The sequence below is a fragment of the Macaca thibetana genome, chromosome 1 (assembly GCF_024542745.1).
Source record: "Macaca thibetana thibetana isolate TM-01 chromosome 1, ASM2454274v1, whole genome shotgun sequence".
In the NCBI taxonomy this organism is placed as follows: domain Eukaryota; kingdom Metazoa; phylum Chordata; class Mammalia; order Primates; family Cercopithecidae; genus Macaca; species Macaca thibetana.
In genome coordinates, this window is record NC_065578.1 from 94,008,557 (window position 1) to 94,036,330 (window position 27,774).

At 44.8% G+C, this 27,774-nt stretch overlaps 1 long non-coding RNA gene across 1 annotated transcript in view; it reads right to left on the minus strand.

The window, feature by feature from the left end:
- Nucleotides 1-4,941: 4,941 nt before the first annotated feature.
- Nucleotides 4,942-27,774, minus strand: part of LOC126947608 (uncharacterized) — a 218,622-nt gene continuing 195,789 nt past the window's right edge. Inside the window, exons 4-6 of the long non-coding RNA XR_007723132.1 lie at nt 21,447-21,500; nt 10,237-10,419; nt 4,942-5,669 (exon numbers count right to left, since the gene is read on the minus strand). This is a non-coding gene — a long non-coding RNA (uncharacterized LOC126947608). The remainder of the gene's footprint in view (nt 5,670-10,236; nt 10,420-21,446; nt 21,501-27,774) is intronic.

Below are 27,774 nucleotides of genomic sequence, written 5' to 3' on the forward strand. Positions count from 1 at the left end.
GGAGGTAATCCAGAGGAGAGCTGAGCTAAAGAGAGGGAGGAGACAGGTCCCCGATGACATTGTCTGGCACCCAAATCCAGCAGTGCTCCAAGTCCAGGCTCTCCTGGACTTCTTAGTTCATTAAACTAAGAAAATTTGCCTTTGTTTAAGCTGGTTAGAGTTGAATTTCTGTCACTTTGTTATATGCTATTCAAATTATTGCCCTCTACCGGCAAAGGAAATTTGGTTGAGATCACTGTTTTTCTTAACTAAAACATCACAAATGTATAAATTTGGAAAGGAGACTTTATTTCTTATAAAGGGTTACAGCCTGCAAAGTGGCCATCTGCAGGCTGGGAAGCGTAGCCTCTGGCAAAGACCAAAGACAGGCACTTTGAAGGAGGAGGGTCTGGGCAGGAATTTACGCTGAATGGGTTGGTCAAGTACACATATTCAACAGGTTGTAAGAGGAACTGTGAATATTCACGAAGGTGGTCCTGACGCATGCATATTGAACAAACACGCATGTAACATACAACCTGTGTTCACCTAGGGGTGAAGACTTAACATTTAAATGTGTTACAATTAGGCCCTAAATGTCAAAAGGTCTTTTTAGAATGTGAAGGCACTCAAGTGCGCATCCTCTGTAAACTGGCCAGAGTCAGTCCATGGTTGGTGGTCTTCTTATCAGGAGAAAGTTACTGAAATCAGTCTCTTGTCCAATCAAAGCTGTAGTGATGGCTTGTGGAACGGGAGGTCAGTTAGTGCATGGCAATGGCTGCAAATTATTTTACTATTGTTTATCTCGAGGCCAGTGCTTGTTTAGCTGCTAGAGAAAAAGGTAAACCTTGTGGCAGAGAACACAGTTTATTCTTTAAGTGTAGAGGTGAGTGACTCAACCCTTGTCTGGCATGGCCCTAGGTCCTGTTTGTAATTTGATATTTTATTGCCATGAAGAGTCTGTTCTGTCAGTCTTATGAGCTCAATTTTAACATTAATGCTGCTCGATTCCTTCTAACCCATAAAAGGGAGGGGGCATAATGAGGCGTATCTGATCTCCTGTCAAGGCTCGGTTTTTAACATTTTCTGAGGCCTCCTTGGACAAGAGGGAGTCCATTCCATCAGCTGGGGAGCTTAGGATTTTATTTTTAGTTTATAGTTTCATCCTTCCCAACCTTCTTAGCCATATATGAATTGTGGATTCTGGGGATACAAGAAGCATCTAGCCCCAGAGATGTTTCTTATTTTGTCATAGAGTGGTGGAGTGGGTTGCTGATAACACAAGGTATTATGAGCTAAAGTTGAAATCCACTTTCACTTTCCCTGTCTTCTCAATTTTGCTTTCATTTGAAAGGGTGTGAGACAGCCGGAGAAACTGAAAGAATTAGGAAGAAGAGGGGAGAGGTGGTGTTTGGGGACACTGTTGGAAGGGAGACATAACCTGCATGTGAAATGCACATTAGGCAATATTAAATGTGACTCTAGGCATGTGTTGAGAGGTCAGAAATGAAAATGCAGTTTTAGACAACCTAGATAAAGGTGAGAGGTGAAAGGTCAAGTTTCAGGAGTCTACATGTCAGAGGCATGTGAACCAGAGCAACTCTATCTTAAATAGGAGCTGGGTAAAATGAGGCTGAAACCTACTGGATTGCATTCCCAGATGGTTAAGGCATTTTAAGTCACAGGATGAGATAGGAGGTCAGCGCAAAATAGAGGTCATAAAGACCTTGCTGTTAAAACAGGTCACGGTAAAGGAGCCGGCCAAAACCCATCAAAACCGAAATGGTGATGAGAGTGACCTCTGGTTGTCCTCACTGCTGTACTCCCACCAGCACCATGACAGTTTGCAAATGCCATGGCAACATCAGGAGGGTACTCCTATATGGTCTAAAAAGGGGAGGTGTAAATAATCCACCCCTTGTTTAGCATATCATCAAAAAATAACCATAAAAATGGGCAACCAGCAGCCCTTGGGGCTGCTCTGTCTATGGAGTAGCCATTCTTTTATTCCTTTACTTTTGTAACAGACTTGCTTTCATTTTGCACTGCAGACTCACCCTGAATTATTTCTTGTGTGAGATCCAAGAACCCTCTCTTGGGGTCTGGATCGGGACCACTTTCCTGTAACATATGCAAGGAAAGGAATGCAGAGGAATGGAACTGAGCCATGGAACAGACATATGGGGTTGGGGAGGAGGAGTTAGCAGAGAGATCTGCGTAACTCTTATCCTACTTAGCACTAGTGCTGTTGAAGGTAGAACTCACAGCATAAGAATTCACTCTGGAACATAGAATAGGGTGTCTTTAGGTGTATATATATACATCAATGTTCAGAAAACGCAGAATCTTGTTAAAATTATAAAATCTGCTATTCTTCCATAATTTATTCATTTCTTTTGCAGTTGAAGAAAATGTGTTTAGGGCGAGTTACCTTTGGCATGTTTGACCATAATAAATAGTTTGGGTTTTTAAAACAATTTCAGAATGTCTAAGAATTAAATTTTTTTTCTGTGTAATTTTGTACATGTGAAATTTAGAGTCAAAATGTCACAAAACGCCCTCCAAATGATAAGACCAAAATATTATTTTAGATCAGAGCCTTGTCAGCCTTTTGTGTACACTAGAGTCTTTTGATTATTTTGAGAAGTCTGTAGTCTTGAAAGCATATCATATGAGAAGATAGATACTGATATGGAACTGCTAATGGAAACTTGTATGTAAGAATTTTGTTTTTTCTGGCTTCATAGAGCAAATCCTTGTTCACACAGAATAAGAGAGAAGAAAGAGGCAAGGGGATACATTACCTTTCTAAGTTAAGTGCAAGCATCCTGGATATTGTAACAGACTGGGAGTTGTGTTAGAGTTCATTTGATTCTCAAAGCATTTTGCGGCCTTTTGTTAGGCAGCACCCTGCCTTCCACATCACAGGCTGTCACACACACTTGTTGAGGATGATGCTGGTGATGTCATCAGTCCTTTTTCAGCAAAGTCTCCTGAAAATAAAGCTCAGATTGACTGTGCAGAGCTCCGGACCTAGTCCAGAATCAAGCACCACTTTGAGGGCAGGGACCTGCCCAGGGGTGCTGCTGACGTTTGAGATGGAGTGGTTCTTCACAGCACAGAAGTGTTCTATCACTGCGGGACACTTAATATCCCTGCCCTCTTCACTAGATGTTTGCAACACTCCCCAATCATTGCGATAACCATGACACCATGGACACCCCTACATTACCAAATACCCTCTGAGAGATACTGCCCCCTCTTCTTAGTCGGTAACCGATAGAAGATTGCCCCTTTGGTTCTGAAGATGTTAGCTTTGGGAACCTCAAAGGCTTAGGAAACTGCCAACACCCAAGATCTACTAACTTAACCCACCATTAAGCCACCATCTATTTCTGCCATGACCATGCTACTTTCATCCTTTATAATTGCCAGGCAGAAATAACAAATACTTTGGGATATTGTTGTTCATGACCACTATCCACCCCAAACTTTCCTATTAAATCACATGCAAGTGCTTTCAACCTGCTGCATTAGAATTAAGGCTTTGAGTTATTCACCGGGAAGGAAAAGTTCCAGAGGTTCAGAAACTTAGGAAGCAGTGTGGAGCCCAAGAGACCCAGAGAGGAGCAGCTCTTCTTTAGAGCACATGCAGCTTCTGAAATTCTTCTTCTGGGTGTGCATGTTGAAGAAAAGATGATCCCTCGGCTTCTGCAACCGCCTTTGCACTTGCTCCTTCCTCTGAAGAGCTCACCAGGAAGTCTCTCCGGGCGCCTTCTCCACACTCCAGACTTCCCACACTCAGCAGCACCTCCACCCTGACCCTGTCTGCTTCCAACTAAGTCGTTTCACTTCCTGTTGTCTGGGGCAGTCAACACATGTAAACTTTCAGAGCTGAGGTTTTTTTTTTTGGAGGGAAAATATTTTGAGGAATTTTTAGGGGGATTTCAGTAGAAGACCCGGGGATTCCCAGCACTGTTCTGCTATGCTAAGAATATTAAGCTGTAGTCCCCTAGATATTTGCAAAGTCACATTGTCTTTTCCCTTGTTTCTGAAAAGAACAAAACCATGCAGCCAAGAGCTGATCATTCCATTTTCAAGTTCACCTAGGTCAGAAAACCACTGTGGGCAGTTGCTTCAAGGCAGCTTGTAACTGCTTCCATGGAAGTCATTGTTTATTTTTATGTTTTAAATTAATTAATTAATTAATTAATATATATATATTTTTTTGAGACAGAGCCTCACTGTCGCCCAGACTGGAGTGCAGTGGTGCCATCTTGGCTCATTGCAACCTCCGCCTCCCAGGTTCCAGCAATTCTCCTGCCTTAGCCTCCCGAGTAGCTGGGACTACAGGTGCGCACCACCACACCCGGCTAATTTTTGCATTTTTTAGTAGAGACGGGGTTTCACTGTGTGAGCCAGGTTAACTCCTGACCTCGTGATCTGCCCACCTCAGCCTCCCAAAGTGCTGGGATTCCAGGTGTGAGCCACTGCGCCCGGCCGCAATTGTTTATTAAGAACAGCTACTTGGCCTTCGGGAATATAAATATTTAGACTACCAAAAAAAAAAAAACATGCAAAGAATTCATGAAGGTCTCTAGAAATTTGAAAAAAGTAGTGTAATGGTGAAGAAGGAACAGTCGTTGGTGTTCTGGATTAAAGTCCTAACTCTACCCACCGACTGCACTGGACAAATCACTCCACCTCTCTTAGCCTCAGGAGTCTCAGCTATAAAGTAGGAATAATAATATTACTTATGACAGGGGGTTTTGGAAAGGATTATGTAAAATAAAACAAGTGAAGAATGGAGCTAATTCCTGGCATATAGTAGTCACTTAACATATTGTAATTATGATGATGGTGGTTTTCCTACAGAAAGAACGGACACTGGAGAAAAGAAAGGTTTTGTCAGAGAGGGGAAGCAGAAAGGGAGGAAAAGTGAGGCTAAAGAAGTAAAAACAGTTTTTCCAATTACAAATTTATTAACCCCTAAAATAATGCTACAGTTTCAGAGAAAATTAGGAGCATAGAAAACAAACAAAAAAAAGCTAAAGACTGTGGTGACATATATGTAATTAACTGAACAAGAAGTAAGAATTTGAAAGCATTTGAATTAAGATCCTAGAATTCATAGCAGGTCTCCCTTCCCACCAAGAAGGCATGTTAATCTGGATTCTTTAGAGATAATAGAGATGTCTTAAATTCCTCTGGGTGCAGTAAAATGGCCCTAGCTTGCACCAGCCCCATTGAAGGGTAGAGATTAAATTGAAGATAACCAAGCACCTGTGATTCTTCCCACTGCCTTCTGGATCACCACAAAGAAATAAGGATTTGTCTTTTCAAAGAGGAGGAGAGCAGTAGCTCATGAGGCAGTGTTGATTGACAGTTCATGCTTGAAGAAAGGTATGAGTGCTGTACTCAATTTTAACTTAAAAAAAAATCTGAGACTTGTATTTCCTGTTAGAAAGCCCTGCAGAAGGGTGTGTCCAAGGATTCTGAAGAATTAATGACAGACATATGGGTAGCTTCTTAGCGACACAGGAGGAGATGAGGTGCACGTATGCCGTGTGTTGGGGGGGTAATGCGTGCTTGGATTGAAACTTGTCTGCTGTTTGCTGAGCCCCACTCCTCCTTCACAGTCCCTTTCAGGTCTCCATTTCTCCATGAAGCACTTTTAACACTGATCCACACTAAAAATAATGACAATAGCATATTAATAACAATAGTAATTACCATTTATTTAATGCCTACCAGTTGCTAGGCACTATGCTAGCAGTTTAGCATATAATATCTATTTCTTAACAACAATCCAATCCTAAAAACAATCCAACAAGCTTTATGCATATTACCTCTGATTTGTATAACGAGGAAGATAAGTTTTATTATCCTTGCTTCACAGATGAGGAAATAGGCTTAGAGAGGCTGTAGTGTGCTGAAGGCCTCATAGCCTGTTGCAGACACAGCTGGCATTTGGACACTTTCCTGAGGGCAAGGGTCTGGATGTGCACATCTTCTGTAGCCCTCACAGCACAGCCCTCAGTCCCCCTTGTTCTGCAAAAGGTCCTCAGCAAATGTTATTTGATTATGTGATTCTGTCAAAGGCATTCAAATGAGAGTGACTCCATCTTGAATAGGGGCTGGGTGAGATAAGGCTGAGACCTACTGGGCTGCATTCCCAGGTGGTTAGGCATTCTTAGTCACAGAATGAGATAGGAGGTCGGCACAAGATACAGGTCACAAAGACCTTGCTGATTAAGCAGGATGTGGTAAAGAAGCCGGCCAAAACCTGCCAAAACCAAGAGGGCGATGAAAGTGACCTCTGCTCATCTTCACTGCTCATTATACACTGATTATAATTCATTAGCATGCTAAAAGACGCTCCCACCAGTGCCAAGAAGTTTCAAATGACATGGCAACATCAGGAAGTTACCCTATTTGATCTAAAAGGGAGAGGAACCCTCAGTTTCAAGAATTGCCCACTTCTTTCCTGGAAAACTCATGAATAATCCACTCTTTGTTGCATATAATCAGGAAATAACCGTAAGTATACTCTGCGGAGCAGCCCGTGCCACTGCTCTGCCTATGGAGTAGCCATTCTTTATTCCTTTACTTTTCTAATAAACTTGCTTTCACTTTGTGGACATGCCCCAAATTCTTTCTTGCACAAGGTCCAGGTGCCCTCTCTTGGGGTCTCAATCAGGATCCCTTTCTGGTAACACTTCAAATGGATATTTGCCATCTACACATAGGGGTGGTACTATGGTGTGTGTACATCCTGGGGCTGGTATACAGGTAGAACCTGGATGTGATCTCTGAGAGAGCTCCAGGCACTGGCATCTACTAGCCACGTGCTGCCAGCAGCTGGGCTGCCTGCCTCTTGCTGAACTCATCCACATCCCAGAAAATGCCAGGATTTAGAGCCGGAACTGACCACTCACACCATCTGGACCATCCCCATCTATAAATCTACACATATAGGGTCTTTCTGAACGAGACTCAGAGAGCATGAGTCAACCAAGGTCACATAGCTAAAAGTGGCAGGTCTGGGACATGAATGCAGGTCACTTCCTAAACCTTCATCCTGCCCTTTTCCATGATACAACAGCAAGCTTGCGTGAGGGAATGTCAGAGCAGAAGAGGGCCTCTCCTGGCTGAGCTGTCCATGGTGGCGGTCAGTCTGGCCATTGGGCTGGGGTGGAGTGACACACATCACAAGCCTGTCGGTCATGCCCCACCCAGAACCACTCTGCAACAGCCCCAGGTGCACATGCAGGGCAGGCACGGAACCAGCCTGTGGAGACCATTTTGTCTGCCTGGAGTTAAGCCTTGTCGGTGATTCACAATGTGGACCAAGGGAGGTCTATTTTCTGAAAGTTTCATTCTGCATACTCCCTTAAAAACCCATTGTAATGTTCATCCAAGCAAACTACATGTTTGTGGCAGATTTCTCTAGATTATATTTGGCTTATTTTACCTACTTCAGATTTTATCTGTTATACCTGTCTAAATATTCTAGAATAAACTACAGGTATCAAAATCTTGGTTAACTATTTAAAAATAGGGATACATGCAGTTGAAAATACTTTCATTTTACAAAGAGATTTTTTTTAAAAATCCATACCAAGTTTCACAGATTCACTGTTTTGTTCTTTCCTGGAGGAAATTACCCTACACAATAAAACTATGTTCCCCTCGTGTTGCCCCTTCCCTCAGAGTAGAGCAGCAAACCCTTGGGCACATGTTATGTGAAAGGTTCTGTGGCAGGTAACAAAGAGCTATGAACACTCGTCTCTGTCCTCAAGGGGCTTACACTTCATTTGCAGAAAAACAACAACAGCTGGCAGGTATTGAATACCTTCCGTGTGCCAGGCACTATACCAGGCACTTTGTGTAGGCTATCGCATTGACTCCTCCTAACATGCTTAGCGAGATGCTACTAGTGGGTGAGAAACTGAGAGGCTCAGGGAGGTTTTGTGTTTTGCCCAAGATCACAGCTACTGTGAGTGGTCGGGCTGGTCTGTGTATGTGGCAGTCTGACTCCATGCACACCTACCTATTAAGTGCTACAGCCAGCAGGTGCCACCACTTAACAGTTGCTGCCGTGTATGGATTGGCTCCCCCACAAGGGTACAGACGCCTGGTAGATTCCCAATATCTTGCCTCTTTTGAATGCCCAACAGCCCCAGCAGTGCTGTGCTCCCAGTTGAGGTTGACTAAATGTTCTTTGACTGATGGCACAGGAGAGGGGAGACACGTTGTCTTGTGGTGCCCTAAGAATTGAGATGGACCTTATAAGGAATAAACTCTCTCAACAGTGAGGGTGAAATCAAGCCCAGGAACATTTCCTAGGACAGGCCTTGCCAAGCCTTGGCGAGGACCTGATCATCCAATGCTGCCAAGAAGCAATAGCTTAGACGTCATTATGTCCCATGCTCTCAAACAAGTTTACCTGTTGTACTGGAGAGTCGACTTTCAGTTCAGCGATCAGGAGCCCCCACATGCGGGTCCTTGCTTATGAACCTGGGGCAGCATTGAGGGGAGAGAAGCTCGGAGCCCAGCCTGCCCTCAAATGCTGAAGGTGGAGCTCTGAGCTGTAATAAGGCCTTGGTCCTGGCACCAGATAAAATGTATGTGTGTATGTATATTTATGCATCTATCTAGCCTTTATTCATTTATATAATTAAATTTTACATTTTGATGATGAAGCCGTAGACCCCACTGTACTTGTCTAGGAGCTGTGTTCTGAGCTCCACCTGCAGCTATCCCCATGTAGATGTTATGCGGCTCAGGGCTGAGGATGGGGAAAGGCAGGAATCAAAATAGAGGGGCCAAGTCCATTGGAGGCTGGATCCACCCTGGAATATGTCATCTGTGATATTTAAAGCCACTAAAGGCATTTTGCAAAAACCTTTAACATGCGGGTAGAGGGGCCTGGAAAAAAGTTATTGTGTTCCTTCCTTTAACCTCCCTTTCCACCTGGTGCTTCCTTTTCCAAGAGGAAAAAGGGTGCTACCTGTGTGAGTCGGCCAGGCCACTCTGCAGCCAAAGAATCCGGGGGCTGGTTCAGTGCCAGGCAGCACCACACCCAGGTCTGCTCTCCTGCACATTTATCTGCAGAGGCCCCGCACGCTGCTGGGGAGAAGAGGTGGGCTTTCTTGGCTGACTCATGCCAAGGAAGTGAAAAGCCCAGACACATTTGGTTCATCAATTCCTCTCAGGTCGCAGCCTGTGCTTACTAACCCGGGCAGTGTGCTCTGACACTGAGAAACCGGGTGTCTCTGGGAATCAGCGATCTCAGATCTGTGGGTGACATATAGGACTTGATGATTTGATCTTCATTTCAAGTGCCAGCTGCTTTTTTCTCTTCTTTTACTTTGTTTTTCTTTAACTCATTAGGGAATTTTTCAGTAGGATTAAGTAAAATAGATTCCTCAAACTTGTTCCCAAATTCAGATCCAACGAGGAATTTTCAACATCCTCTTGCTTCCTTGCCACATACAATAAATAAATACTATGGTCAAATATTATTACATCATGAGATTAACGTCTAAGGTGAGCCTTGTAGAAACAGCATTGAAAGAAGCCCCAGATATCCTGGTCCTGGTTCTGGAGACAGGGAGGCCTTCAGTCCAGGACTGGACTTTCTGCCCTTAAGGCAGGCCCAGCTCCAGGCTTCTCCCGCCTGAATACTACACACAGCTCCTAAGCCAGGAGCCCTATGTTGGCTCACGTACCCGGAACTTAAAGCAGACTTCTCCAGTGCTAGAGACAAATGGGAGGTAGCAATGCCTGAACAACTGACCCTTGATAGCTTTGGATGGACAGAGGTCTTCAACAAAGTCACTCTTTCTCATCTCAGTGGTCTTTGAAGAACCCCTTCCAGCTGAGCTACTGTGGAGTGAACTCAGCATGGTTGAGCATTCATCGGAGCCTACCAAGTGCTGTGAGGTGCCAGGCCCTGCCAGGCCCTGCAAAAGTAAGGAAAAATGTGCCCAGTTCCTGTCCTGCGTGGACTCAAAGGGTGGGCAAGCCTTGGGTTGACGATTTAGCCCAGGACAATGATCAGAGCACACTACTGATAAATGATTCACCAGAGCCCACTTTTCTCAGGGATGTAGACTTGACGAAATCCTAAAGAAGTTCCCTTATCTCTAGCATGTTCTCTTGCTTTCTGACATTTCCTACCCACTGTGGGGTTTAAGGGGGCTGATGAGGGAGGGACACAGATACACAGGTGTTGAATGAGCAGGATGTTACCTTGTGGACAACTGTGCTCATCCTCCTAGGACCTGGGAAGGATGGTGTAGAACTTTCCTGGCACCGTCCCACCTGCAGGAGAGGAATCTGGGGGATGTGTCTTACCAGTTCCCTCCGCCACTGGCAGAGAGCCTTCGCTCCCCAGAAAGCCTGGCCTGACCTGCCTGTGGCCCCAGCACATTCCTGAGGACAAAGAAATCCAGAGAAATCGCTGAGGCAGAGAGTCACAGAGGCTAAGGCCTGCGGAAGGGTGAAGGCCAATGGACCTCGGCAAGGCATTGGCAGGAGGCGTCGTGCTCCCAGGCCTGGCGGAGCTGCCTGCACCTCAGAGACCAGCCCTCCTGAGGACGAGGGGAAACAGCAGGTCACGTGGGAATGGCAGCATGAATACCCCACCCGGGGCAGAGGAACTTGGACCAGTGATGTCAGCCTCTCCTCCCTACACCAGCAGGAGAAAGTGGGAGGGCAGGCAGAGGTGCTGTTTCAGGCAGCTCTCCTGACAGAACTTTCCTTATGAAAATATGTAAGCACTTGGGGAAATAGGTTTGAATTAACTTCACACACACACAGTGAGGTTTCCTCAGTCCAACATGGCCTCAGCACAGGCTCAGAGTATTGCCTGTATAATTCCTGCACTGATGGACACAGGTTTAGGCGGTAGCAGGGACAGGTGCTGGATGGGAAGCTCTAGGTTCCTGCTTTTCACCCCCACCTAAGTGTTCTCTGAGACCAGGCACTGATCCTGGCCCGCCTGGAGCTTGCTCCACACTCCGAGGATCTGGGAGAGTTTCCGTGTTCGTGCCTGTCTGGCAGGCGGAGGTTTCTGTGACCTAGAAGCTGTCTGGGAGCCTGTCTGGCTCTGGTGAGCCTGCTTCCTGGGAGCAGCCCCAGCCTCCCCGCGTGTCTCATGCCCCCGGACTCAACAGGGGCTTGGAAAATCCTGAGACTGCATCAGGGTCCTTGGCCCAAATTCACACTGGAAGTTACTCTGCCTGGCTCCTAGGTGCCAAGGAGCCTATTAACACTAATGAGCTGCTCATTAGCATTGGGAGAAACCAGCCCAAACTCTGGCGGGAAGGGAGGGTGTGTGTTGCTCTAAATAGTTTGGTGCTTGGTCAGCCATCCTCCTGTTTGTGAAATCTGTCAGGCCCCTCACCAACAGCCTGGGGCTGGAAGCAGGCCTCCAATCGAGCTGGCAGCAACCCCAGCCCCCTAGGTACTGGCCACAGTGAAGACAACACTCGGGTTCGAGCCCCCTTCATCCTCAGGCCAGGAGGAGATTGAAGTCTCTGACCTGTCTTTGCAACCCCCTCCATTTAATTGTTAATGAGGAGAGAGCAGAGGGAGGAAGGAAAGGTAAGTGCTTCCCTTCTTGTCAAAGCAATCACTCTGCAGCTCAGCCACAGTTCTCTGACCAGTGAGGAGCCCAGGTGGGTCCCGTCGGCTCAGAAACGGTGAGCAGTTCTTTCCAGCGCTGGCCTCCTGAGCCCAGGAAGCCTTCTTGCTTTTCTTCTTCAGGTGAACGTAGCCCTTTCGAGTTGAGAAAAGAGGAGGAGATGGCCAGGCACAAAAAGCCATTCTCTAAAGATCTTGCCTAAGAAGAGAGAAATCAAAGCTAAACCCAGGCTCTGTATCAGATCAGGGACCACCCCTCATCTCAGCTGTCAACACTGCTGCGGTTCCAGGCCTCTTGGGTGAACTGGTTGGGCTGCCTGAGCAGTTTATTTCCAAAGGGTATAGGAGCCTCTGGGATAGAACTCACTCCAGAGGGAGAGCGAGGCATAGTGGGCCTCGCCAAGAGTGAAGCGTCAGGTGTCGGAGGCAAGTTGTGATCCTGACTTCTGTGTGGTTGCATCTGTTCTCCATCTGGTCCCTTGAAGACCTCATCTGGGTCACAGGAGAGAAAGGGCTGCCAGCAAAATACAGACACACACACACACACACACACATATATATACACATATATATATGATAAAATATTATTTAAAAATCTCAGCTTCGTCCTGCCACCCACCAACTGTGTGACTGTGGGCAGGTTACCTCACCTTTCTGTGCCTCAGCCTCCTCATCATTAACCGGTGATGCCCGAAGTGCCTGAGAGGGCTGCTCTGAAGTCATCGGAGTTTGTGTTTGTAAACTGTTTAGAACGTTGTAAATGCTAAATGTTACATACACGAAACCCAAAGCACCTGTAAGACAGGGCACAAGAAGCTCTAGTTTGAGACCATCTGACAGCGCCCAAGGAGGCAAGTGAAGCAGGCCTCACGCCTCTCCGCAGACCCCGAGAGGCTCCAGCACATCAGAGAGTAGCACCAGCTCAGCTCCTGCAGCACCCAGGGGTTCCTCCGCCAGCAGGGAATGCTTTGGGGACGCCGAGACAGCTGGGGCTGGAGTGCACATTGGAGAAGGGCCTGTGTGGGTGGGTAAGAGGTAGCTGCAGGTGGGCCGCTACTGTGAATGTAGCCTCGTCCACACCTGCTGGCTATGAGGCCAAAGAGGCTGGGTCACAGATAGAAGCCCCAGCACAGCTCCATTCAGAGTCAAAGTCCATTTCCCTATAGCCCCTAGGTAGCTCAGAGAAAGGTGAGGGTGGTCTCCTGGGAGGGGCCTGAAGCGCAGCAGTTCTCCTCACCTCATCTGTTATTCTGTTAAATTTAGTAGCCGAGTCCACTTAGGCCACTATAACAAAATGCCACAAGCTGAGTGGCTTGTCAATAACAGAAATGTATTCCTCACAGTTCTGGAGGCTGAGAAATCCAAGATCGACGCACCGGCAGGTTTGACGTCCTGAGGGCCCACTTTCTGGTTCACAAACGGCACCTCGCTGTGTCCTCACACAGTGGGAGGGGCACGTGAGCTCCCGGCGCGTTTCCTAAGGGCCCTCATGACCTAATCACCTCCCCAGAGGCCCCACTCCTAACACGATCACCTTGGTGGTTAGAATTTCACCATAAGAATTTGGGATGGACACAAATATTCAGACCATAGCATTTAGTAAAACTCCTCCGTTCTTTTGTGTTTCACTTCTGTGGGGCTGGGCTTCTTCCTGTTCATGAATACGAATCCCAATCCTTATGGACTGTGCTCACACGAAACCTTCCTTCCAATCCTTTGGCTCACTTACGAGGATGGCTGTTACAACTGACAGGCGGAGTCTATGAAAAGTCAACACGGAAAGGTGGGCCCTTTGAAAAGCAGCTGGAACAGGTGGAACAGGAATGGGAGGCCAGGCTGCATTTGAAAGGAAGGGTGATAATTAGGAACCCCTCATTTTAAAGAGGGGCTAGACCCCTTGCTGAAGACTTAACAAGAGGCTTCAGAACTGGTCCTGCTGGCTCCCCCCAGCCTTCACCCCAGCTCCCCTCTGTAATATAAGCAGAAAGCTAGGGAAAGAAGGAGAAAGAGGACAAGTGTTAGTCAATGTGGCATTCACAGGGAAAGGTGACTTCCTCCCCAAGCTAGGTGGAGACTTGGACGTGCTCTGAGACTGGGGGTTCCCTCTGAGTAGAGCAGAACGTGGTGACACTGGGAGAGCTCTTGAAGAACCTGACTTGTGTGCTGGGAGTTTGGAGGCACCCGTGAACTTTGAGCCCAAAACCTGGAGATTTCTGAAGGCAGAAGGCCCATGGGAGTGGCCTGGGCAGAGGAATGAGGTTACTGTCTGTCAGTTGCTTGGCAGTAAGCTAATTGGCCAAGTGAAGCAATGCCCTGCCCAGAGAGGAAGTTAAAGGCACAGGCCACAATGCTGGTCAAAGGGAGATATGGCTGCCCTGAGGGGGACTCAGAACAGGGGTATATCTGGATACAGCTTCCAAAAAACCTTGCCCATCATTTATGATAAGATCAGTGTACCATCAAAACTTCCAGGATCATATAGACCCTGACTGAGCCAGGGTGACACTGGAAACATCTCCCCACACAGACAGGTGGCTGGCCATGTTAGGTGGTCCCTGTCCCCCTCCAACCTAGAGACACTTAACCCATGAAAGGGAAAGTGAAGAATAAGAGGACTGACCACACATTCTACCTCCCTCAAATCCCTCGCTGAGGGCTGACTTTCCCAAGGAGAGGGAAGAAATGAGATTTAAATTAGATCCAAGGTTGGCATTTTGAACCAGACTGGACTGGACACTGAATGAATGTGATTGTTAGATTGTGGAATATACTTTAGACAGTCATTACAGGATGGGCAAAAGTGGTGACTGAAGAAAGAGAAAACCTTATCATACTTGTTTCCCACCTACTTGAGACTCCTCAAGCCATTTTTGCAGCCATGAACACTAGAAACTTTAAGAATATGTCTTTCTTTTGAAACACAAAATGTGGAGAAACTTAAAAATGGAGCAAGAGTGGCTGCCTTGTTTGGAGCAAAGATCTGAAAACTCTGAAACATTCTTCAAGCCTGGGGAGCTGCTTCTGAAGATTTGTTGATGCACGGTTTATACGTTTTCTAATGCTGCTGTAACAAATCACCACACAGTGGCTGAAAACAACACGACTTTATCATCTTACAGCTCTATAGGTTAGAAGTCCAACATGGGACTCACTAAGCTACAATCAAGATCTTAGGCCTTTCTGGAGTCATAGAGGTGAATCTGTTTGCTCGCCATTTTCAGGTTCTAGAGGTAGCCAACATTCCCACCTTCCTCGGTCTGCGGCCCATTCTTCCATCTTCGAAATCAGCAATGGAAGGTTGAGACCTTCTCCCTGCACCACTCTGACTTCTCTTCTGCCTTCCACTTCCACTTTTAAGGACACTTGTGATTACATTGGGCCCACCCAGATAATCCAGGATAATCTTTAGATCTTCAAGTCAGTTGGTTGGCAACCTCAATTTCACCTGCAAGTGTAATTCCCCTTTTCCATGCAACCTCACATATTTGCAGGTTCTGGAGATTAGGATATGGACAATTTTGGGGAGCCATTATTCACCTACCACATGTGGCTTACATATTATTGAATTCAACTTAATTTAACACAAATGCATATGATCCTCACAATACACCAGCCAAGATTCAATCACAAGCCATCACCTTGCCTCACAGGAGTAAGGAGAAGCCCGGCTTACTGTGAACCATGAAATGAAGCAGCCAAAAGACTACTGGACATTGATCGTGTCCACAGGGCCAAATGAAATCTATTCAATCCCACTTATGCCCCGAGCAGGAGAGCCCACAGGACACACGCCCTGCACTCACCTGCAGTGAGGATCTGAACTCCTGAGCTGCTGCCTGCCTCCACCCAAATGCTCTGCTGATACCAGCACTTACTCTTTCCACTGATAAACATCTTATCAGCATGGCAGGTATCTGGCTTTCGAAATCCTAGGTGGCTATGACCAGTTTGAGGTGCTACAAGATGCTGCTGACTTAGGGAATAAGAAAGGTAGAGCGCACTCTCATTAGGTTCCTGTGTGGTAAAGACAGCTGGAGCCACCAACCCTCCCAGCTTCAGGGAGGCCCGGGGTGGAAGAGTGTGCTGGAGACAGGACTCAGTGCTCTTAGCTGTGCCTCCTGGGATGCGAGACGCAGGCGGGGATCCTGGCAACTCTTCTGTATTTTGTCAGACTGATGTCTCATCCTCACAGCGCCTGGCTCAGGGTGCACTGACAGTTGCTGTCTGGACTCCAGATATGGAAATGGGATTCTAGCCATCACTCCCTGCCATGCTGGCCCAGCCGTGATGGGCCTTATGAGTGTCCTGGAGTGTTGAGGAGGTGTGAAGAGCAGAGCCCTTGTGGAGTGTCACCTCCTCACACCTTGCTGGGCCCTCTGGAGTCCAGGGAGTTCTCACCTCCATTAGGGCACCCTAGCAGGTTAGCTGGGCACTGGGGTAGGGGTGGCTCCTACCCCAGGGGTCCAGGGAGTTCCAGGGAGGGGTCCAGGGAGTTCTCACCTCCATTAGGGCACCCTAGTAGGTTAGCTTGGTCCTGGGGTAGGGGCAGGGACAGGGGCAGGGATTTGGTCCGGCATGACCCCTGGTCATAGGAATGCGTCCCCAGAGCGCTCCCTCCCTCAGTCCTGTCACTGGGGCACTTTGAGTTCAGCAAACTCACCGTTAGACCACTCTCAGCGATGGGCTCCTGGGCAGCTGAGACATCAGTGAGGGATTCCCTCCCCATGGCAGCACAGCCACCCCGCCCAACTGTTTTATACAAAAGCTCTCATTCTGTTTAAGAAGGCTCGCCAGCCTGCTGGCAAGGGTGAGACGGCCTGTTAAGCCAGAACCTCAACCTGTTGGGACTCGTTTACCCTTCTGAAGAGTGAGATGGGCCCATTGTGCCCTAGAATCACAATACCACCGTGACCTTGACTCAGAGAATGAGACGGGTCTACCCTTTCCTAGAAACATAATATGAGGCCTTGGCATCACCCTTCCGTGAGAACATTCATTCATTGAAGACAAGATCATCTTCCCCCTAAGAATGGACTGAAGGCCTTCCTTCCAAAGCACAAAAATCCACAAATCCACTCTAAGCACATTTTTTATAATGAGCACTATGACTTCATAATGGAAAAAAAAATCATTTTTAAATGTTTGAACAGCAAGGCCATGTAGATTGCAGCCAGACGAGACCACATTCCCAATTAAAATAAGCGGTTTCCAGTGTTCAGACACTTTGGTGGAGTTGTAGCCTGACAATAATTTTGCCACGGTTGTTTTAGGGATGAGTACCCAGGGAAGTTTCCTACCTCCGAAAGAACCCCGGACTAAGTCAGAAGACCTGGCTGTCAACCCCAGCTTTTTCTCTTTGCTGATGTGACCTTGAGCCTTGGTTTCTCCCTCTGTCAGGCGGGAGAGGGATGTAGCCCGGCCTGCCTGCCAACTAGGGTGTTGTGAAATTCTGATGAAATAAGGCGAGTGAAAGAGTGTCATCATCAGGTGGCCCTGGAGAGGAGAAGTGGCTGAGAATCCCCTGCAATGCTGGTGATTCTATCAGGCAACAGTAGCAGAGCATGTACCTGCCCATCACTCCCGCTGCCCTCAAGCCCGGCTTCCAAAGGATGCCCTCAGCCGGGACTAGGACTCCAATGGCAAGGTGGGATGAGACTGGAAGAGGGGCAATGACAGAGGGCGGCTGCGCCATGATTTCCTTCCTGGCTTCAGTGAGAGTTTCCACCCAGTCTGGCAGAGAGGTAGCGCCAGGATCTTCCTCAGGAGCACGTTTCCAGGTGAGGAGTCATTTAGGGAACCACACCGCAGCGATCTCCCACTCTCAGCTGGAGCTTTGGAACCAGACTTGCCGACAGCCATAGAAGTCGTCATGCGCTACTGCCCTAAGCCTGTATCCTCTAATACTGCTCCTTCCCAGCCACGCATGTTGATCCTGCTCAGCAAGAATCACAGAGAGCTCCGTATCTGGACCACGGACAGCTGACTTCCTAGAGAACTGCTTTCATGAAACTGTATTTTAGTGTGTAATGGAATATAGGCTTATGTTGAAGCTGAGAACAGAAACAGCATCTGTTTTCTGAGTCTACCAGGAAGATAGTCATTGCCTTGTCCTTGTCATAAAGACTTAGTTTCCCTTTTATCTTTGGTTTTCCTCTTTATCTAACTCATGGCATTCTGCTGCGTTTTGTGTATTCTCGTACACCATCCTCAGTCCTCTGTGGAAGGAGGAAGGGTATTGCAGCTGATGCTGTCAGTATCCCATGCTTATCCCTTGGACAAGTCCTGCCAACCAATTGCCTGAACCCGCACTTGCTCCTGAGGTTTATCCTCTCTCTTGACTGGAAACTGGGGAAGGCAGCATAGTCTAGATGCTGTGGAATGAACACATCTCCAGCAGGAGTTCTGCAATTCATCCTCGGGTGGAATAATTTCTCAGCATGTGTTTTGCATCTTTCCCCAGAGTTTCTAGGGTTAAGCTCTAGTGGCTTACTGTGGCAGCTGACTTTATAGGCTCCCTTTCCTTTTAGGGACCCCTTCCCCACTTCCTGGCAAGAACTACTTGCACTTCCCAAATACACTCTCTCTAGAAGTAGATCTTGAATCTTTGCTTGAAGATCCACTTCTAGGAGAATCTAAGCTAAAAGGGATATGAATAAACAGAAATGAATAGAAACCAGTAAAATGTCTTATATATTACAAATAATCAAATAAATGTTCGCTGCGTTAAGGAGATAACAATGCAGTGTATTCTCAACACTTAGCGCAGAGCTGAGCACAGAGGAGATGTTCAATAAATGCTTGAAAAGGAGGTAAAATGATCCTAGCTAAGCACAGGTTGGATGATCAGCCAGAGGATGTATCACAAATGGGCTTGAAGAATCATTGACTAAGTGGAGAAGCCAAGCTTTGAGGATCCATGTAGATTAGAGTTTTATGGGTATGACCTGCTACAATAGAGGTGGGAGCCTTGTGAATGCTAAGAATGGGGCTAGCTTGGGATTTTCCGTTAGTCTTATTTCTGTAGTGGATTTTCTTTGATTACACAAAATTTATTTCAAACACCTTTATTGAGATATAATTTATACACCATAATATTCACATTTTATAGTATAACAGTCACTGGTTTTTAGTATGTTTATAGATTGTATAACTAATTCCAGAATACTACCTCCCCCAAAGAAACCTGTACCCATTAGCCATCACTTCCCACTCAACTCCCCCAAGCCCCAGCCAAGCACTAATCTATTTTCTATTTCTACAGATTTTCCTTTCATAGACATTTCATATAAATGGAATCCTATAATATGGGATCTTTCATGACTGGGTTCTTTCATTTGGCATAATGTTTTCAAGGCTCATCTATGTTGTAGCATGAATCAGTACATCATCTTTTTCATTGCCAAATAATATTCTATTATATGAATACATCACATTATCTTTATATATTCATCAGTTGATGGACATTTGGACTCTTTCCACTTTCTGGCTGTCATGAATAATGCTGCTATGAACATCCATGTACAAGTTTTTATGTGGACCTATGTTTTCGTTTCTCTTGAGTATATACCTAGGAAGAATTGCTGGGGCATATGGTAACTCTATGTTGAACTTTTTGAGGAACTGCCAAATTGTTTTCCAAAGTAGCTGCACCATTTACATTCCCAGCAGCAATGGAGGAGGATTCTGATTTCTCCATATCCTCACTAATATTTGTTATAGTCTTTCTTTTCTAGTATATTCTCCTAGTGGGTATGAAGTGGCATCTTATTATTGTTTTGACTTTTCCGTAATGACTAATGATGTTGAGCATAATTTCATGTACTTATTGAACATTTGCATTCTTCTTCGGAGAAATGTCTATTCAGATCCTTTGCCCATTTTAAAATTGTGTTACTTGTGCTTTTATTGTTGAGTTGAAGAGTTCTTTATATATTCTGGACACTAGACCCTTATCAGATATACGATCTGCAAATATTTTCTCCCATTCTGTGGTTGTTTTTTCACTTTCTTCATAGTGTCTGTTGAAGCACAAGAGTTTTCCATTTTGATGAAATCCAACTTACCTATTTTTGTCTTTGGTTGTGTTTGCTTTTGGTGTCACATCCAGGAAACCATTGCCAAATCCAAGGTCATAAAGATTTACATCTAAAATTTCTTCTAAGAGTTTTTTAGTGTTAGCTCTTATATTTTGGTCTTTGATCCTTTTCAAGTTAATTTTTGTGCATGGTGTAAGGTGGGAATCCAACTTCATTCTTTTCCATGTGGATATACACTTATCACAGAACATTTTGTTAAAAAGACAATTCTTTCTCCTAGTTAATTATCATGGCACCCTTGTCAAAATTAATTGACCATAAATGCAAAGGTTTATTTCTATATTCTCCATTTGATTTCATTCATCTATATATCTATCCATATAGCAGTACCACACTGTTTTGATTATAGTAGGTTTGCAGTAAGTTTTGAAATTGGGAAGTGTGAGTCCTTTAACTTTGTTCTTCATTTTCAAGACTGCTTTGGCCATTCTAGGTCCCTTGGATTTCCATATGAATTTTAGTATCAGCTTGTCAATTTCTGAAACAAAGCCAGCTAGGATTTTGATAGGGATTTTGTTAGACTTGTATATCAATTTGGGGAGTGTGGCCATCTTAATATTAAGTTATCTGGTCCACAAACATCTTTTTGTGGAAAAGACAAATATGTCTTTTCATATATTTAGATCTTCTTTCTTTTTCTTCAACAGTATTTTGTAATTTTCAGTGTACAAGTCTTACACTTCTTTTATTAAATTTATTCCTAAGTATTTTATTCTTTTTGATGGTATTGTAAATGGAATTGTTTCTTAATTACATTTTTGATTGCTCATTGTTAGTGTATAGAAATACATTGATTTCTGTATGATCCCACAAAATTTCAAAATCTGTTTTTTTCCCCTACAAAGTCAAGAATCATTATTTCCAAGAAATGTTTTCTCCATCTTAAGGCAAGAGATTATTTGAAGCCTGCCATAGAGCACCCAAAGCTTGGGGTTGTCCTTGAGAGAAAACAAAAAAATTCCTGGTGCCGGGAACTGTAGCACATGGTTTGCTTAGTCTTTAAGATAAGGTAGGCTTACAGAAAGTCATGAAGTTTAAAATGTCTGAGAAGTCCTTGAGCACAGAACACAGATCTGGGAGTAGTACAAACCAGTTACAAAATGAAACATTAAGCTCAAAGAGCTGGCAGTATAATGACATGTGCAGAAGAAATGCATGTTAAAAAAAAATAAAAACAAGACAAATAAGTACTCTCTCAGGGAAAATGAGCATATGCATTCCACTACCAACTTTGGGCACTGGTTATGAAATTTAGAGCTTGGTTAGATTTTAGGGTCATCCAGCCTTCTCTGAATTTGCAGTTAAGAAAACTGAGTCTAGGCTGGGTGCGGTGACTCAAGCCTGTAATCCCAGCACTTTGGGAGGCCGAGGTGGGTGGATCACGAGGTCAGGAGTTTAAGACCAACCAGGCCAATGTGGCGAAACCCCATCTCTACTAAAAATACAAAAATTAGTCAGGTGTGGTGGCACGCACCTGAGTGCCAGCTACTCGGGAGGCTGAGGCAGAGAATTGCTTGATCCCAGAAGGCAGAGGTTGTAGTGAGCTGAGATCGCGCCACTGCACTCCAGCCTGGGCGACAGAATGAGACTCCGTCTCAAAAAAAAAAGAAAGAAAGAAAGAAAAAAAAAAGAGAAAACTGAGTCTGGAAAGGTGAAGTGGCTCAGGGTCCTATACAGGAGAAAAAGCAGAGTTTGGAAACAAATTACCCAAGACATTACCACTATGAGACTTTGGGAAAGGTTGCTAAACTTCCATCAACGTTAGTTCTTCACCTGTAAAAAAGGGAAAAAAAGGATGTCTACCTTGCAGACTGGTTGTAGGAAATCAGTTATTCAGTCAATAGTCTTTCCTGGGCACCGTGTGCCAGGCACTGCATTTGGTGCTGAGAATAGAGTGGAGAACAAAAGACATACAGCTCATGACCACAAGAGTAGTTTCAGGTTGAGAAGTAAATGAGATAGATAAGTAATAGGGTGTGAGGCTTAGCTTTTTTCCTCTGGCTCATTGTATTTGCTCAGTTATTTTTCCCAAATGTGGGGTCCTTATTGTACTCTTTTGTTTGTTTGTTTGTTTGTTTTTTGAGACAGAGTTTCACTTTTATCACCCAGGCTGGAGGGCAATGGCACGATCCTGACTGACTGCAATCTCTGCCTCCTGGGTTCAAGCGATTCTCCTGCCTCAGCCTCTCAAGTAACTGGGATTACAGGTGCCCACTGCCACGCCCAGATAATTTTTGTATTTTCAGTAGAGACAGGGTTTCACCATGTTGGCCAGGCTGATCTCAAACTCCTGACCCCAGGCGCTCTGCCTGCCTCGGCCTCCCTTCCAAAGTGCTAAGATTACAGGTGTGAGCCACTGAGCCCAGTCTGTACTCATTTTTTGAATCCTGAGTGCCAAGCCCAGTGCTGGACACGTTGTAGACTCTCAGTAACTGTTGAACTCAACAAATCTTCTTCATTGTACCCCAAGTCAAAGGAGGACTTTAAACACATAAAGGAAGAACAGAGTTTGGCGTGGTGAGGACGTAGAGCATTTCAGGAGGAGGTGATGACCAGCATGAAAGCCTGGCATTAGGCCAGGTCCTGGTCCCAAGGAAAAGGTAATTATATCAGTTGAGCAAAGGTTTATTCTATTTTATTTTTTAAATAGAAGCTAATCTCTTGATAAAACAAAACAAAAAAACTTTCTGGTCCCTTTTTCCTTCTAGTCACATTCACATGTGATGGTCTTTTCCCACAGAATAAATCAGTTTAGCTAGGAAGACTAAGTTTTAAAATAGAAGTAAATGCACTTTATATCAACATCACTCTGAGAGAAAAATAAAAGCATACCATCACAAGTTCGAGCCTGTCCAAACTGGGATGATAAGAACGATGAAGGCAATAAAATTACAAGGAGAAAGGAATTCAGGCACAGGAACAGGAGTCCAGGCCCCCAGGGCGTCACTGTGGATTTCTGTATGGGAAGGCCCCCTCATTCTTCCAGTTGGGGCTGCAACAGCTTGTGGTTTGCAGTCCCGCTGGGAGGGGGCAGAGAGCTCAGAAACCAGGCTGGGAGCAGGGAGCAGCTGGTTATCATGAACCATGTATCAGGCATTACACAGACAGCCAGGTCCCTAATCTCTCCTTGCCTCATAAAATCAGCCCTCTACAGACCTTATGAGAGAGCGAAAAAAGGAGTTGATGTTGAAAACAATACTCAAATGGAAAGCCAGAGGGCTGGATTTTAGATTCGACCCTGCTGCTCCTTGGTGGTACGATCTTGCTGGGCTTACCTCAACTCTGAATATCAGTTTCCTCATTTGTAAAATAAGAAGCTGGAATGAGACGAGGTGTGTTAAATCCCAAGAGGATTTTGTAATTTTTGTAATTTTCAGTGTACAAGTCTTGCACTTCTTTTGTTAAATTTATTCCTAAGTATTTTATTCTTTTTGATGCTATTGTAAATGGAATGCCCATTTAGGGAGTAAGAGGAGTAGAGGAGTGCCCCTTTACTGTATCTCATCCATGGCAGCATGACTAATCAATCGCCCCCCACTATCCTTCCAACAAGCTCCCTGAGCTCCTTCACAGACCCGTGTTGCACAGAACCAACACCAATCATTTGGAACTGGAGTGCAAAATACAACTTAGTTGCCATCCTCGAACAGATGTACAAGGCTTTCTTATGTGATTTTAAATCAGTTTCTGTAGATTTGTCTTGTCCAGGCTTCCCACTGCAGTTGCCATGCAGCAGAAACTGAATGATTCCAAAAAGTCAAGAAATAACCATGATGGCTCTTTGTAAGTGTAAGCCTGGTGAATACTAATATTTTGGTAGAGGACTCTCAACACTGCCGTCATGCAGTGAGGGCTTGCTGAAGGAAGGGAACCTCTTGCTGAGTTTGGTCAGGGATGGTCCAGATGGAGGTTGAGTAGCAGAAGAGACATGGAGAAAGAATTTTGAAATTCTTTCCCCCTGAAATATAAACTTGTGCTTCTGTGCTATGATTCATTTCATTCCATGCAATAATCATTAGAGCAGGGTTGCTAGGAAATTAGCAGCTATTAGTCAGATGAGTTTGGACAGGAATGTGTCACTTATACAATGCTAACAGGGAAGGGCTTTAAAGTATACGAAACTGGTCTCCATCCAGTTCTACTCAAGGAAACACAGTGCAGGGCTTTTTAGACACAGCAAGGTGGAGACTCATTCTCAAGGTGATCTAATTTCCAGGGATGGGTGGCCTGGAATACTTCCCCTGGGTCTCATTCCATCTGCCTGGCTGTCCTTGCTTTCCCTTAGCTGCTGCCTGGCTTCTGACCCTGAGCCTGGCCACTGGGTGCCCGGGACCAGAGTGATTGCTGAGTGGGGAGGAAGATGACACTTCTTTAGAAGGAGTCCTGGAAAGCTAACTCATCCCCAAAGAATTCAGCTTCTGGAGCTGTGAATTGGAGTTTCTAGGAATAACCAGACCCATCTTTTGAGAGGCTAACCTCACCCCCACCATCCCTTCTCCTCCTTCCCTGCTTTGCTGCTGTCCACAGGACTCACTACTAGTCAGCATCCTATGTTTTAATGATTGATGTCTTCAGGGTCTCTCTCCACTTTCTGGCACAGAAGCTCCGTGAGGGCGTGGGCTTTTGTCTGTTTTGTTCACAGCCATTTCTTCGGTACTTCCAACAGTCTCTGAAACTTACTAGGCACTCAACAAATATCTGTTAAATGACTGAATCCATTCATCTATTCAATATTTTGTTCATCCAGATAAGAAAACCTTTATTGAATACCTGCTGAATGTCAGGAATTATTCCTCGGGTCTGGGATCGGGGTCTGGGAGGAGGTTTGAAAAGATAAGGAAAGTTCCACTGAGGATTGGAGGAAAGGGTAAAATGACAATACCCTTCTTTGTGGATCACTTCGTAGTTTACCAAGTGCTCTCATGTCCACTGTTTACTTGTGCTTCAAGTCAGCCTTTTGAGGTAAGTGTGCTTATCATTGTTTCTCAGAGGAAGAAATAGAGGTTCACAGAAATTAGGTAACTTATCCAAAATCACATAGCTACTAAGAAATAAAGCCTGGGCTTTCACTAAATATGTAAATGTTGCTTTCGGCATCTGGCCATGACCCTCCCTCTCTATCCCAAGTCTTTCTAGCAAGCTGCTTTCCAGAGAGGCAAAGCTGTTCAACAATCATGGTTTGACAGAAGTCCCTGATAGAACAGAGTATCATATGAGTGGTGGCAAGTTTTTTTTTTTTTTTTAAATGCCTTGGCTTGAGATTAGAGTAGTAATAAGCTCTAAAAACAGTAAATTAGTCATGATTCTTGCCCACAGGATGAGAGAGCATGCATGGAAAAGAAACATTCCAGTTTGGAATCAGAGTTCCCATATAACTAAGGTTTTGGAATCGCCCAGAATACCCATACGCAGGATTCCCCCTAGATTAGTGATCTTATGTCCAGGGAATTCCTGGTTTGGATTATAAGTGAAAGTCAAATCTGTTTCTGATCAAGTTTTGGCTTTGATACCCTTAGTGATGTACTCCCTTTTCCCAGACCCCCAGGAATTTAGTGCCCTAGTCCTGAAACTGGTGACTGGAAACACTTGGAAATTCTTGTGATTGAGCAACTGAGGACTCCAAGTAAACCCCTAGCACTCAGGACACACCCTGTGTTTGAGTTAGTCCTGAGATCGCTGAAGGAAGTTTAAATTCTGGTTCCGAGAAAGTGCCTGTTTATCTTTGTGTGTTACAGGATCACTGGAGGTCCAGGGCAGTGTTCTTGGCCTGCCTCATGTAGGAGGATGAGGGGTGAGTGGGTTTCACTACAAATAAAGATCTTTCAGGTGAATATTTAAATAATGAAATTTCTTCCAATAAAATTTTTCTTATATCCTACTCATATTATTTTCTTCAACTACTTATTTAGCTTATGAAAATAATAACTATTTTAGTTAATTTCCTTTACTAGGCCCTCAAACAAAAATCACATCTGTGATAGAAAGGGCCTAGATATTTGCTCATACCCTTGTAAACCACACTCCTTTTTTAGACTGGGAGATGGGAAAGGGGGCAGTCATGTCCCTGCATCTCAGTCTGCGGACCCAAATCCCTGCTGATGGGGAGAGCCAGAAAATGACAGTAGAAAGTAGGATGCTTCCAGAGGAGGCAGGGTGTGCAGTTCTCGGTGTCACAGCTTGAACTTAGAAAGCACAGACTCAAAAACAACAGAGGATCAACTGTGGTTTCAACACAAAACTCAGAATCTAAGTGCTTGGGATTACTATGGTCTTAGAGATAGACTGTTAGGTCTTGTTGCATACAAGGTTATTTAGGGTAAAATGACGAGTACATATACAAAGTAAAAGACAGCATCCTTTCCCTTGAAAAATATACTGATGGTCAGGGTATACAGAACATACAACACAAAACAATTGGAGAATGATAGACGAATGTCACAATGTGGAATAAATTAGACAGAAGGAGCAGAGGCGATATGACTATGGAAGGGGATCAGGTGCCCAGGCTGCATGTACATTTTCTCCCTACTCTGTCCGCATTGTTCTTTGAGGACATCAGCTCCATCCTAAAGCATCCTAAACCTAAAATCTTCATTTATTCTTTCTCATTTTCTTTTCCCTAATGAATATTGTCACAGGTTTCCAGCAAGGGCAGAGTATCATACGTTAATTAGAAGATAGAGAGAGATGCACAGAAATAGCAAACAATAATATAATAGAGAAATAAATATAATATATTGATGATAAGAAAAACAATAGAAGATACAACATTATCAGGGGTAAAAGAGATTAAGAATCAACAGCATGTTTTATAAAGAGAATAACCAGCTGACCAATAAACATATGAAAAGGTGCTGAACTTCACTAGTTATCAGGGAACTTGCTATGATCTGAATGTTTGTATGCCCCCAAAATTTACATGTTGAAATCCTAACTCCCAAAGTGGTGGTATTAGGAGGTGGAGATTTAGGGAAGTTATTAGGTCATAGAGGCAGTGTCCTCATAACGCAATTAGTCTCCTTATAAAAAGGGCCCGGACGGGCATGGTGGCTCACGCCTGTAATCCCAGCAGTTTGGGAGGCTGAGGTGGGTGGATCACCTGAGGTCAAGAGTTCAAGACCAGCCTGGCCAACATGGTGAAATCCCATCTCTACTAAACACACACACACACACACACACACACACACACACACACACACATTAGCCGGGTGTGCTGGTGCATGCCTGTAATCCCAGCTACTTGAGAAGCTGAGGCAGGAGAATCACTTGGACCTTGGAGGTGGAGGTTGCAGTGAGCCAATATCGTGCTGCTGCACTCAAGCTTGGGTGACAGAGCAAGACTCCATCTCAAGAAAAAATAAAAATAAAAATAAGGCCCGGGAGAGATCCCTTACCCCTTCCATCATGTGAGGGCACAGCAAAAAGGCACGATCTATAAGCTGGAAAGTGGGCCATCACCAGATACTGACTGCTTTAATCTCAGACTCCCAGCTTCCAGGACTGAGAAACAATTTTTGTTGTTTATAAGCTGTCAGCTCAAATGGACTACAGTAGAACTGCAAATTAAATATCTCACTGTTACACTACCACACATCCAGTTGAATGGCAAAAAGGAAAAAGACAGGCAATACTAAGTTTTGGTAAGGATATGGAGTAACTAAAACTCTCACATATTTATGATGAGAATGTAAGTATCTCTACTAACAAAGTTGAATACATATATACCCTATGACCCAGCAATTCCACTCAACTGAAATGTTCATATATGTTCACCAAAAGACAAGCAAAAATGTACTTAGGAGCACTATTTATTATAGTCTCAACTAGAAACCACAAATGTCTGTCAACAGTGGTATGTATAAAGGAATTATGCTATATGTATATGATGGAACCCTATACAGCAATGAGAGTGAATGAATCCCAATTCCAACTATGTGAAACACCAAGATGAATCTCACTCACAGAATGAAGGTGAAAGAAAGAAACCAGCCACAAAACAGTAGATACTACAATTTTCTTTCTATAAAGTTAAAAAACAGACAAAACT